The sequence below is a fragment of the Alligator sinensis genome, unplaced genomic scaffold (assembly GCF_000455745.1).
Source record: "Alligator sinensis unplaced genomic scaffold, ASM45574v1 scaffold204_1, whole genome shotgun sequence".
Classification (NCBI taxonomy): domain Eukaryota; kingdom Metazoa; phylum Chordata; order Crocodylia; family Alligatoridae; genus Alligator; species Alligator sinensis.
In genome coordinates, this window is record NW_005842363.1 from 1037248 (window position 1) to 1048085 (window position 10838).

General features: G+C 40.7%; 1 protein-coding gene across 1 annotated transcript in view; it reads left to right on the plus strand.

Annotated features, from left to right (window-relative positions):
• The window catches only part of PCSK5 (proprotein convertase subtilisin/kexin type 5), a 380395-nt gene that overhangs the window by 5583 nt on the left and 363974 nt on the right, over window positions 1-10838 (plus strand). The gene's annotated exons all lie outside the window — the stretch shown is intronic.

Below are 10838 nucleotides of genomic sequence, written 5' to 3' on the forward strand. Positions count from 1 at the left end.
CCACGCCCCCGGTGCCCCCATTGCTGTGGATTATGAATCGGTGGGGGTGGAGTGGTCTTAGGGGAGGGGGGAGGAGTATGTGCTCTGTCCGCGCTAATCAGAGCATCTACCCCTCCCACAGCTTTCCCCACCTCCAAACTTCTCGGAGCATTTGTGCACTTCCCCACCGTGAACTTTGAGCTCAGTGTCTTGACAATCAGATTCTCCGGGTGCCGCCAAACCCGGCCTTTGCCGGTGCCGGGATAGAAGCATTTCCAGCCCCCATTTAGGGCCAGGTTAGCAGCAAGGGAGAGGTGACCGGGGTCACCCATTGATGGCCCCAGGGTCCTGCCTGGCTGCTTTGGTGCCAATGCGGTTTGCAGCTTGCAGATGGGAGCATGCAGGAAACACTAAGCTGGGGAAAGGAGGAAAAACTGAGGCTTAACAGAGGAAATGTGCCTTGGCTGCAGAAAGGGCATTCGGGGGCTGATGGGCAGCCTGTGTTGAGATTCCCCTAGCAGAACCCACATGTGCTCAGATCTAGATTTTAAAAGTCAGGGCACCTCCAGGACAATAACCTAAATGGTACAGCTTTGCAACCTACAATCAGATTACTTGTCCGAAAAGGTTAGAATAAAGATATAAAGGGGGGGGGGGGGCACATCTTGAATTCAAGCAGATTGAACAGACTCTTCCTTGATCTATGTCTAATCAGCTAGGAAACACCTGGACCTTTGGTGGATTCACAGATGTTTGGTTAGAAAACACCTGTTTAGATTGCAAGACAGTCAGTGGGAAAATACTGTGATTCAGATGGACAACTGAGGAACCAGGTTCTCCCTGGTTCCAGTCACGCTTAGAACATACCCTGCTGCTGTGCTTAGGCACCATTACTGTAGTGAGAAAATATTGTCACAAGGTCCCTTTTTCTGCCATATGCCCAGCTGTGTTATATCACACATTTCCTGGCATTTAGCCTGATAAAGTGTGAGACTTATGTGTAAAGCCCTGCAACCTAAATGCCAAAGAAAACCCGATACTCTTAGTGTGCTTTTTTGTGAATGCAAAATGGGCAGCACTTTTTAATCATATGCATTAAAATGTTTAGTATACATAGCGTTTATGTATACATCGGATGCAAGAAATTAAAAAAAAATACAGCTGTATTTACCCACAGCTCTTTTATGGCCATCAGATCAAAGGAAAGTAACACTCATCCAGTTGTTGTTTGTCATAAAGTTAGTTCACACATACTGTATCATGGGATTGAAAGTTTCAAACAAACCTCTCATCTGTACCTCAGGGAGAGGGATGTTATTGTATGTCTTCATCTGATGTTAGTACACAATTATTTGTATGCATAATTTACATCAGAAAAGCTGGAACATGATATTGGCATTATATGAAATGCAAGATGCAAGTAAATCTTTAATAAGGTAGAGTTCCTTTTTGAACTAATGATCACATATTTGAAGGTAAGGGTATTCCTGTTTAAGGGCCAAAACTGCAGGAGCAATGTTATATGTGCAGATTTTACCCAGGCTTTAGAAGATTTGGCTCCATTGCCATTTCTATGAAATGAATGAATCTGAAAGTAAAGTTTCCTGCACTATTGGGTTTCTTCTATGACCCTTATATTGCATCTTTTTTTCTGCTGTTATTGTTAAGGCCTCAGTAGTTTGAAATGTACCGGGCCATTCAGCTGCTGAAGTAGGTAGCTCTATTACATGTGAGGAAGGATTATCTTTATTTAGGTCCATTTGCCTTTCTAGCTAGAAAAATTCAGGGCCTGCACACCCAAACCTCCCTTTGGATTAAACAAGGAATGCAATGATCATTTATTATCTTCTTATATGTCAGGAAGGTGCCATGTTCACACTTTAATAATACATAAATTGCTGATCAAGCATACAGATAGGGAGAGGAGAAAATACAGAGCATATAAATAACAAACAACTGGAAAATATTTTAACAGAGCTAAAGATCAGAGGAGTGTATAAATGAAGAGGAAGGATATCAAACATTATTTTTGAGTGCACATATGAAAGGAGTCAACATTAAGTATTATGCAAGTATGCAGGTGGGGAGACTGTAAATGAAGTGGAGGACTATGAGGCCATGACATTTGGTGTGTGCGTGTGTGAGAGCATTAATGAGGACATGAACATTGCTTCCCAGTTCCTTTCTGCTTTCTACTAACCTTTATACAGGAAAATGAGACAGTACACATATATTGAAGACATCCAGGGAGATTACTGTATATATTTTGTATAAGAGTAATTGGCTCTACCAAACAGAGAGCACAGAGCATTCTGTGAGCTGCTGTACAGTAATATATTCTGAAGCATTTTATGCATTTGATTTCTCAGACTTTTCTTTCATGGGTATATGCTGAGGTTCCTTTTGAGGACTGGCACTTTCCAGTTTCTGATCGCTCCTAGCAAAGTCTTCTACAAATGGCATTTCTGTGTCAGAATGTTCATTAATGTGTCCCTGGGAGTTTGCAAGGAGTCCATTCTTTTTTTCTCTACACACAGGACCATATTCATGAGGTTGACCAAGTCACTATATCTACAGATACTTGACTCTTTAATTCTACATTCCCGTGAAACACACAGAACCACCGGGGGCCAGAGTGCTTATAATAAAAATGAATATAAGTATTATAGCACTTAGGAAAATGTAACAAAATATTTCTGATTTTTAGATGTGAAGCAAGGCATGATGTAAGTTATCATACAGGTAACACAGGAAGATGTTACAAGGCGTAGATAAAAACCCAATGAAAAAAAAAGAAAACTTGTGATGCCCAGGAAACAGGATTTGTCTGTAACAAGCAAGAGAAGAGATAGCCCATGATACGGATTTGAAGAATCAGGGTGTTAATTGAACACAAAACAATGAAAGAAAATCTGGGGCATGGAAATAGTTTCTACTATTTACTTTGAAAGTCAATGGGAAGTAGAAGAAAGAACTCTTACATTTTTGTAATAGAGGGAAAAGACAGAACAGGATAAGAAAAGTTTAAAAGGGCTGGAAAAGGTTACATTTCCTAGCCAATGACAGTATTAAGACACTGAAAGAGACAACCAGTTAGCTGTGTCTTTTGCAAATAACAGGACTTACTGAGTTTGTATTCTGCACATTATGGCAGCCAAGACCTGATAGTTAAGAGTTTGGTTTTCCAGACAACATCTCTGCTAGTGAGCTAAAAGGTGGTGATTAAGGCTGATTGTGTCAGTAGGAGCTGTTTATTTTGGCTTGAAGTTGCTCACTGCAAATCTTTAAAAAAAGCAGATCCCTAAATAATCTGAAATACACAAGAAACCAGTGTAGTATATAGGTTAATGCTACCTCATGACACAGGCAAAAAGAGATAATACTGCACTTTTGGTTAATTGGAGATTTAAGAATTAAACTAGGAAAAATGTACAAGAGGCTAATTTTTGGCTCCTTTCAACTTAGCAGTCTTGAAATTGATTTAATTCAGACCAGGTTTTGCCCCAAAAGATTATATTGTTCTGAATAATAATATTCAGAATTGTTGTCTAATATGGACAGTGTTGCAATCCCTAGACTGCAAACTAGGGAGATCCTGACAATATTGATAAGTTTATACGAGTGGAGGGGGAGTGTTTTGTTTGAAGATGCTGTTACCATCAGCTGGTCTATCCATTTTGACTGAGCGGAGATGAAGGAAGGAATGATGCAATGTGCAATAAGATGATGATGAGATTTAGCCAGGCAGAAAAATAATTTAGGGATAAAAGAATTTTAAGACATAAGATATGGGTTTCATTTGCAGGGAAGTGTTAAAGAGTTTAGAAAAGAGATGACAAGTGGTGTAAGGATAATGGGTTGGAAACTGGAAACTGAACTACAAACAACATACTAGGAAGAGCTGGAAAACATGCTTTACACTTTTGTGGTTTGATGGCTTCCTGGTCATGCATGTAATTTAGCCCTTGGAAGTTTTTTATGTTGGTTTTTGTTATTGCTGGATATTTTGGGGAGGAAGGGGGAGGGGTCCTAATTAATAGCTGAAAAAATGCTTCTTGGAATATCAGTTTGTCTTTACTGTCTAGCTGGTGTCATAGCCATGTTCAGAACTGTAAACAAATGATCAAGTACCTCCTAACCACATGACTGTACTATCTTGTCAGAGGTAAATAGAGTTGAAGGTGCATGAATGAGGTCTAGAAGCAACATGCTTTGCCATGCTGGTGAAGTCCGGACAACTTATTACTTGTAGCTCCTGGTCAGGGAGAGGTTGCAAAGGTTTGTATTAGGCTGTAGCTCATGAATCTCGGTTGTGGACTCCATCTCTTGTCTTAGTCTCTGGCTAGTAGGTGTCAGAACACCTAAGCAAAGATTTTTCTATCACTTCTCCCTACTTCCTGTCTGGCAGCCGACCCTTCTTGGTTGGTTTAGAGGCCCCTCATAATGTGGGGCCTCTAAACTGAAGCTTACTTAGTTTATGCCTAAATCCGGCACTGCTCACATGAGCTGTTTTGTTTGCAGAGCCAGGAAGATGATATTGTATCAGTTCACATTCAGTCCTTGCTGGGAAGACTCTCTTCTCAAATATAATGGTTAGACATTTTTGTTGTTACAATGAAAGCAGAAATTCTGCAGGAATTGATGATGTAGGTCACTGTACTGATGGACACGAGTGGGCAGGCTGATTTTTCAAGCTGTGATTATGCTTATCCATAAATGTTTGTTCAATACCTTTTCTGATGTGTAATGAGGAACCTTCTGTTGATAGTGCTGTAGATTTGGATCACATTCATTTGCACTGTAAAACCTGATGTAGCCTACATTTAATCAATGGAAATGTTTCCACTAACTTTAATTGGAATTGAATCAAGGCCACTGTGCATAAGTATTGACAGTGGGCCCAATATAAATGAATAACAATTCCATTAAAGCCAGTGCAGAAGCTGTAGTGGAAAACTAGCATAAACAAGAGAAGAAGTCCCAACAATGTATTTGTTAGAGTGGGCTTTTACATGGGAGAAATACTTGAAATGATAACTTAATTTCTTGAGTGTTGATTTTTTTTTTAGTATTTCAGGATGATAAATGTGGGAGTGAGGAAATGGATTCTGGCCTACTCTGAATGGGCAGTCATGTGCTCCCTTTGTTGTAGGGTAATTCCTATTTGGCATAAAACTCGCTCCATGCCATTGCCTTCCAGTTGTTCCATGGTGTGGGGGTGTGCCAAGACAAACAGCACTGCAGTGGTGCTTTTCTGGAGTAATGGCCCCTGGGAGGCCTATTACAAGTTGCTATAATGTAAAACAGCCTGAAGATTATTTGAAATTATACACTAGGTGAACTAATCCTCAAAGGCCCCAGGGTGACACACTTTGCTCTTGCCTTCCATTCTCCTCTTGTACAGGACTGAGGATCTATTGCTAAAATTTGAAAAGATTCATCAAAAGTTGCCTGTCTGGATGGAAGCTGTTGAAGGGTTTATTAAAAGCATATAGCATATCTTGCATTTTATCTAATTGACAACAAGATTATAAATGTACTACTATAGTAAAGGTTTCTTACTATTTGTGAAAGGAGAAGGAAGTGTTCTTTCAATACAGTCATGAAAATTATAGTATACTGATGTGTCATCTTACTTCCCAGAGTTGTAATTACAGTTTCCTGCCTTGTCTAATTTCACAACATTCTCTATAGATTAATAATTTGCTTTTGGGACCACAATCCATATGGCACCTAGCTCCTTACATGTGCTCACAGTGAAGTTTTGTGCTCTTCTGGTCTATACTCTTCTGTCATCTGAGTAAGGACACTCAGTTTTACAAAATAGTGCATTAAGTTCTTAGATGAGGAGCTACCAACGGACACTGCCAGTTGCATGATGTTATTTGTTATGTTGGTCTTAACAGTGGGTGACAAGTGTTATGTAGGGTTGTGGTGGCGGCTGGGCAGAAGTTGCTGCTGGGCACGGGGGAAAAGTGGCCATCTCCCTGTAGTCGCTGCTGGGCCCTTCTTGCTGCGGCCGCCAAGTGCCCATGCTTGGGATGCCCTGAGACTCCTCTCCGCCACTGTCACTATTGACACCAGTGCCACCTCTGGGACATCCAGCAGTGGAGCAGTGGCAGTGGAGAGGAGGCACAGGGCAGTCTTGGCATGGGCTCTGGGTGGCTGCAGCAAAAAGGGCCTGGCAGCGGTGAGGGGGAGACAGCTGATTTTCCCTGATGCCCAACAACTTCTGCCTGGCCACCACTGCAGCTCATCATGGGCTGGCTGGTCCGAAGCAGGTGCCAGGCAGGCCAGGGGGTGGGGGGGCAGGCTATATGCTCAGCTGCTGCTGGGTGCTAGTAGCAGTGGCGAGGAAGAGCCACAGGGCATGTGAAATCCAGGCTGCTGCGGGGGGCAGAGGAAGTGCTGACCAGCCCGTGACAGCTCCCCAAAATTGTCTATGTGGTTTGTGGGTTCAAATCATTGCCCACCCTTGGATTAGAAAGAATGGGAAAAATGGCTGGTAGCAACTTTTCAGTCCTGTTCCCTGTGAGTTACCAGACAAATAGGACTTGCTGTAGTTACTAATATGTCACATGGACAGAGGCAAACAAGCAGGATGATAGACCTTAGGGTTAAGTACAGACACTAGTCCACAAACCCAAGGCTGAATTAATTCAATCTTCACTGGTTTGTCTAAGCTGCATATCATAGAGATCATATCTTTTATTTGACCAGCTAGATTTTTGCAAAAAAAAATCTTTATTTGTAAGCTTTTAGGCACAATCACCCTTCTTCAGGCATAGGAGAAAAGATTGTAAAAGTTCTCCTGGGTAGAAATGAAAGTTCATATAGGTTGAACCAATGATCAAGTGAACATTCACTTCTGATTCTGGAAATGTAGCCTGCAAACACTTATACTGGGTAATTTCTGTTCCTATCCTAGATGCTCTGGAGCTGTCCTGTTTAACTGAGTTTAGAGAAGTATGTCCTGTGGAGCCTTACTTTATGCTTTGGAGAAACACTTCCAATCATCGAGGACCTGTAGGTCACAAAGTAGGAATGTGAGCACTTGTAAGGAGTTAGGTGCCATATGAATTGTGGTCCCAAAAGCAAATTATTAGTCTATAGAGACTGTTGTGAAATTAGACAAGTCAGGAATCTGGTTTTATAACATTTTGGAGTTAAACTACAAATTGTATGATGATGCCTATAAAAAGCCCTTACTTCATGAACTACACTTCTAAGAATAACAATTAACTGCAATCTTAACTTTCAAGTAGTGAAAGAGATGCAGGAACCACTCTACTAAAGCTGAAGCCTGTGAGGAAATGGGCCTGATTACAGTGAAGGTGGAAGACAATCTTGCTAAGGGAGCTCAGAGTGAATTGAGAAAATGAATATTGTATCCAGAGATGTGATACCTTTGACATAAAATAAAACAATGAACAACAATGATGACATAGTTCATGGACTTTGGGACCTGCTAGGCAAGTGAATGCCAGATTAAGCTAATAAAGTACTAGGTCAAAACACATATAGGTATCAAAGGAACACTAGACAGGTAGGGATGTCCTGGTCTAGTTACCTTTTTTGCAGGAAAGCACATTATTTAATCTTTAAAAAAAATGTATCTAGCTCCTTTTCTAATTAGAAAGTTGGGCATGTTAGCTGTAGATTCATATCTGTCCTGTAGGCCTCATTAAAGTACACTGGTGCTCATGGTATCCTCTGGCAACTATAGAAAAAAAATGGTTGAGCAGAAAGATTTTTAGTCCTGGTTGCCAAAGGTGGCTTCTGACTTATGGAGCTGAAGAGAGAAAACAACAACTCTTGCTACATCCTGAATCCTATGAGTGACATTAGCAATATGAAAAGCTCTTTGGAATTGCAGTCAGTAGAGAATATCAGTCGAGATGGCATGAATCCTTGCCGGAATAGTTTGTTGTAGAAGTTGTTGTAGAGGCCATGCTGGTATGTAGCTGAGATGAGAAAGCACTTGCTGACCACTGCCACACATAGATCACATTGCTAAAGAGTGAAAGAAAGAAAAAATTTAGATTTGATACAATGAAAATGAGATTGACACTTTGCCTTTTCCTCACCTAGGATATCTGCTAACCCAATTGTGCATTCAAATGCAGAGAAACCTCAAATCCTTCTAGAAATGCCTAAAACCAAAAAAAAAATGTGCAACACCGTTTCAGAAGAGCATTAACTTGCAAAATTTCTGCCCCACCGGTGTGATATCTGCAAGTGTATTTCTGATGAATTACAGAAAAGGGTCCTGTCTGGAAATGGTATTTGCAACATGACAGATCAGTTGAATTAGCAAAAGAAGCTGTCACCAGATACCAAGTACTGTACTTAAGGACATAATGATGTGAATGAGGATGTTTCAATTCACTGCAATGCAAATGAGACAGAACTAGGTGCAACTTGCTACAGGAAAAACAGCTTTTCTATCAAGCTTGCTTACACTTAAACATCAAGAGTATGCAGATGGTATGAAGGAATGTTTTCATGTTGTATTTTCATGGAGAGTTTCATTCAGTGACTGCATAGTAAAAATGTGGACAGTGTTCTGATTTAGACCATGTGCATTCAGAAAACCTTTTCTACTACTCTTACTGTCTTCAGTGAGCCAGATGCTAACACATTTGAAGAAATATAATCTGAAGTTATATTATAAAAAAGGGAGCAAAATATGAGACAGATTTCTTGTCTAGAGTAGCACTTGCTCAGATACATGCCAGTTTGTAACACCCAATCATAAGACATTTTCAGGATAAACAAAGGTAGTGTTTACTAAAGGACTTTAACAAGGCTTATTTCTTTTGTGACTGAATCAGCATTTAGCCCAGAGAGAACAACATGCCCAGCAAGATTAACTACCGCAGGCACTGAAAGCAACAGGTCTGCGTGGGTGGCCAAATGTAGAAGAGATTTCTGACAACAGTGAAGGGTAGCTTACAAAGAAGAATCATGGATGTATTGAAGTTGGTTTACCCATATTATGAGACCTGAGGCATTAGGAAGAATTTCTGTTAGCCACCGAGGCACAGAACCTTGGATGTACTAGAGTTGCTTTACCCACGTTATAAGACCTGAGAAGATAGGAAGACTTCCTGCAAGCCACCTAGGTAGACAAGGTTATTTGGGTAAACAGGGTATCTTCTATTAGATCAACTGAATAGCTTGAAAAATTGTTCTTTGCAAGTTTTCAGGCACAAGCACCCTTCTTCAGGCATAGGGAGAGCCTGCTGGTCTTCTCTCTAGGGTCTGAATAGAAGCGTAAGCCAGTCTGCAAAATGTAGGTCTGTGAAATTGCAAGTGCATGGCAGGGAAGATTAGAGGGGCTAGGAGTTAATAGGTGGGAGGCAACAGAACCATCACCATTCCTGGATGTTATGCCTGCACCTCCAGAATGGAATATATCTCATCCAGTGCACTAAATGCCGGGATGGAAACTACATAGGAGGAACCAAACAGCAACTGCATACCAGAATGAACGTACACCAAAAATCTATAAAAGACAAAAAATACTCAATTACCTGTGGGTGCACATTTCTCACAAGATAACTGCTCTCTCTCCAATCTATCAGTTCTAATCCTCAAAGGGAATTTACAAAACACCTTTTGTAGATGAGCCTATGAGCTTCATAAATCTACTGAATACAAAAAATCATGGACTAAATATAGACATTAGGTTTATGGCACTATATAACCTGCCTGCCATCTGATAGCTCCAGGTGACTTTTCTATATTTTCTCAGCTGTATTTTATCACCTTTCAACATTCCCCTTTTCTGTTGTTCACCCTGCCTCCTTGCCTCCCCCCCCCACCTGTCTCGCATCTATTAACCCCTATCCCCTCTGATCTTTCCTGCCATGCATTTATTTGCATTTTCTCAGACCTACATTTTACAGACTGGCTTATGCTTCTATTCGGACCCTAGAGAGAAGACCAGCAGACTTTCCTTATGGCTGAAGAAGGCTTGCAAAAACATTTTTCCAACTGTTCAATTGGTCTAATGAAAGGGATCATATTTACTCAAATATTCTTGTCTGCCTATGTCCTTAGACAAACACAGCTCCAACCAACACCTGCTAGCCATCTAGGAAGAAGAACTCATGGTAGAGGTCATATTAGACCAGCTAGATTTTTGCAAAAAAAAATCTTTATTTGCAAACTTTTGGGCACAATCACCCTCCTTCAGGCATAGGAGAAAAGATTGTAAAAGTTCTCCTGGGTAGAAATGAAAGTTCATATTTCATAGGAGAGTTGAAGGTGTGGTCAAATTTTCAGTTTGGAACAGTTTGTTTTATATGTAGACTAGGTTCAGAGAAAAGTTGGAATAATCTGTTTACCGCAAAGTTGTTTGGTGGTAAACAGGATGTAGTCAGATTATAACATATGGTAGTACCCTGAGCCTGAGTGGGGATTTCTCCAATGTACTGTAGTCTTCATATTTGTCAGGATTAACCATTTGACATTAGTAAAATGGGAAGCTAAGAAGCATATATAATTACTAAACAAGCTGATCTGTAGTTGTGCTGATAAAAGCTGAGACATAAGAATACTATTTTTCTTAATATAATAAGAAGATAGGCCAGTGTGGTGCCTATCTTCAAGAAAGGGAGGAAAGTGGATCCGGCTAACTATAGGCCCATCAGCCTGACTTCTATCCTGGGGAAGATCTTAGAAAAGTTTATTAAAGAGGCCATCCTTAATGGACTGGCCGACGCCAACATCTTAAGGGATAGCCAGCACGGGTTTGTTGTGGGTAGGTCTTGCTTGACCAATCTCATTTCCTTCTACGACCAGGTGACCTATCACCTGGACAAGGGAGAAGAGATTGATGTCATATATCCTGA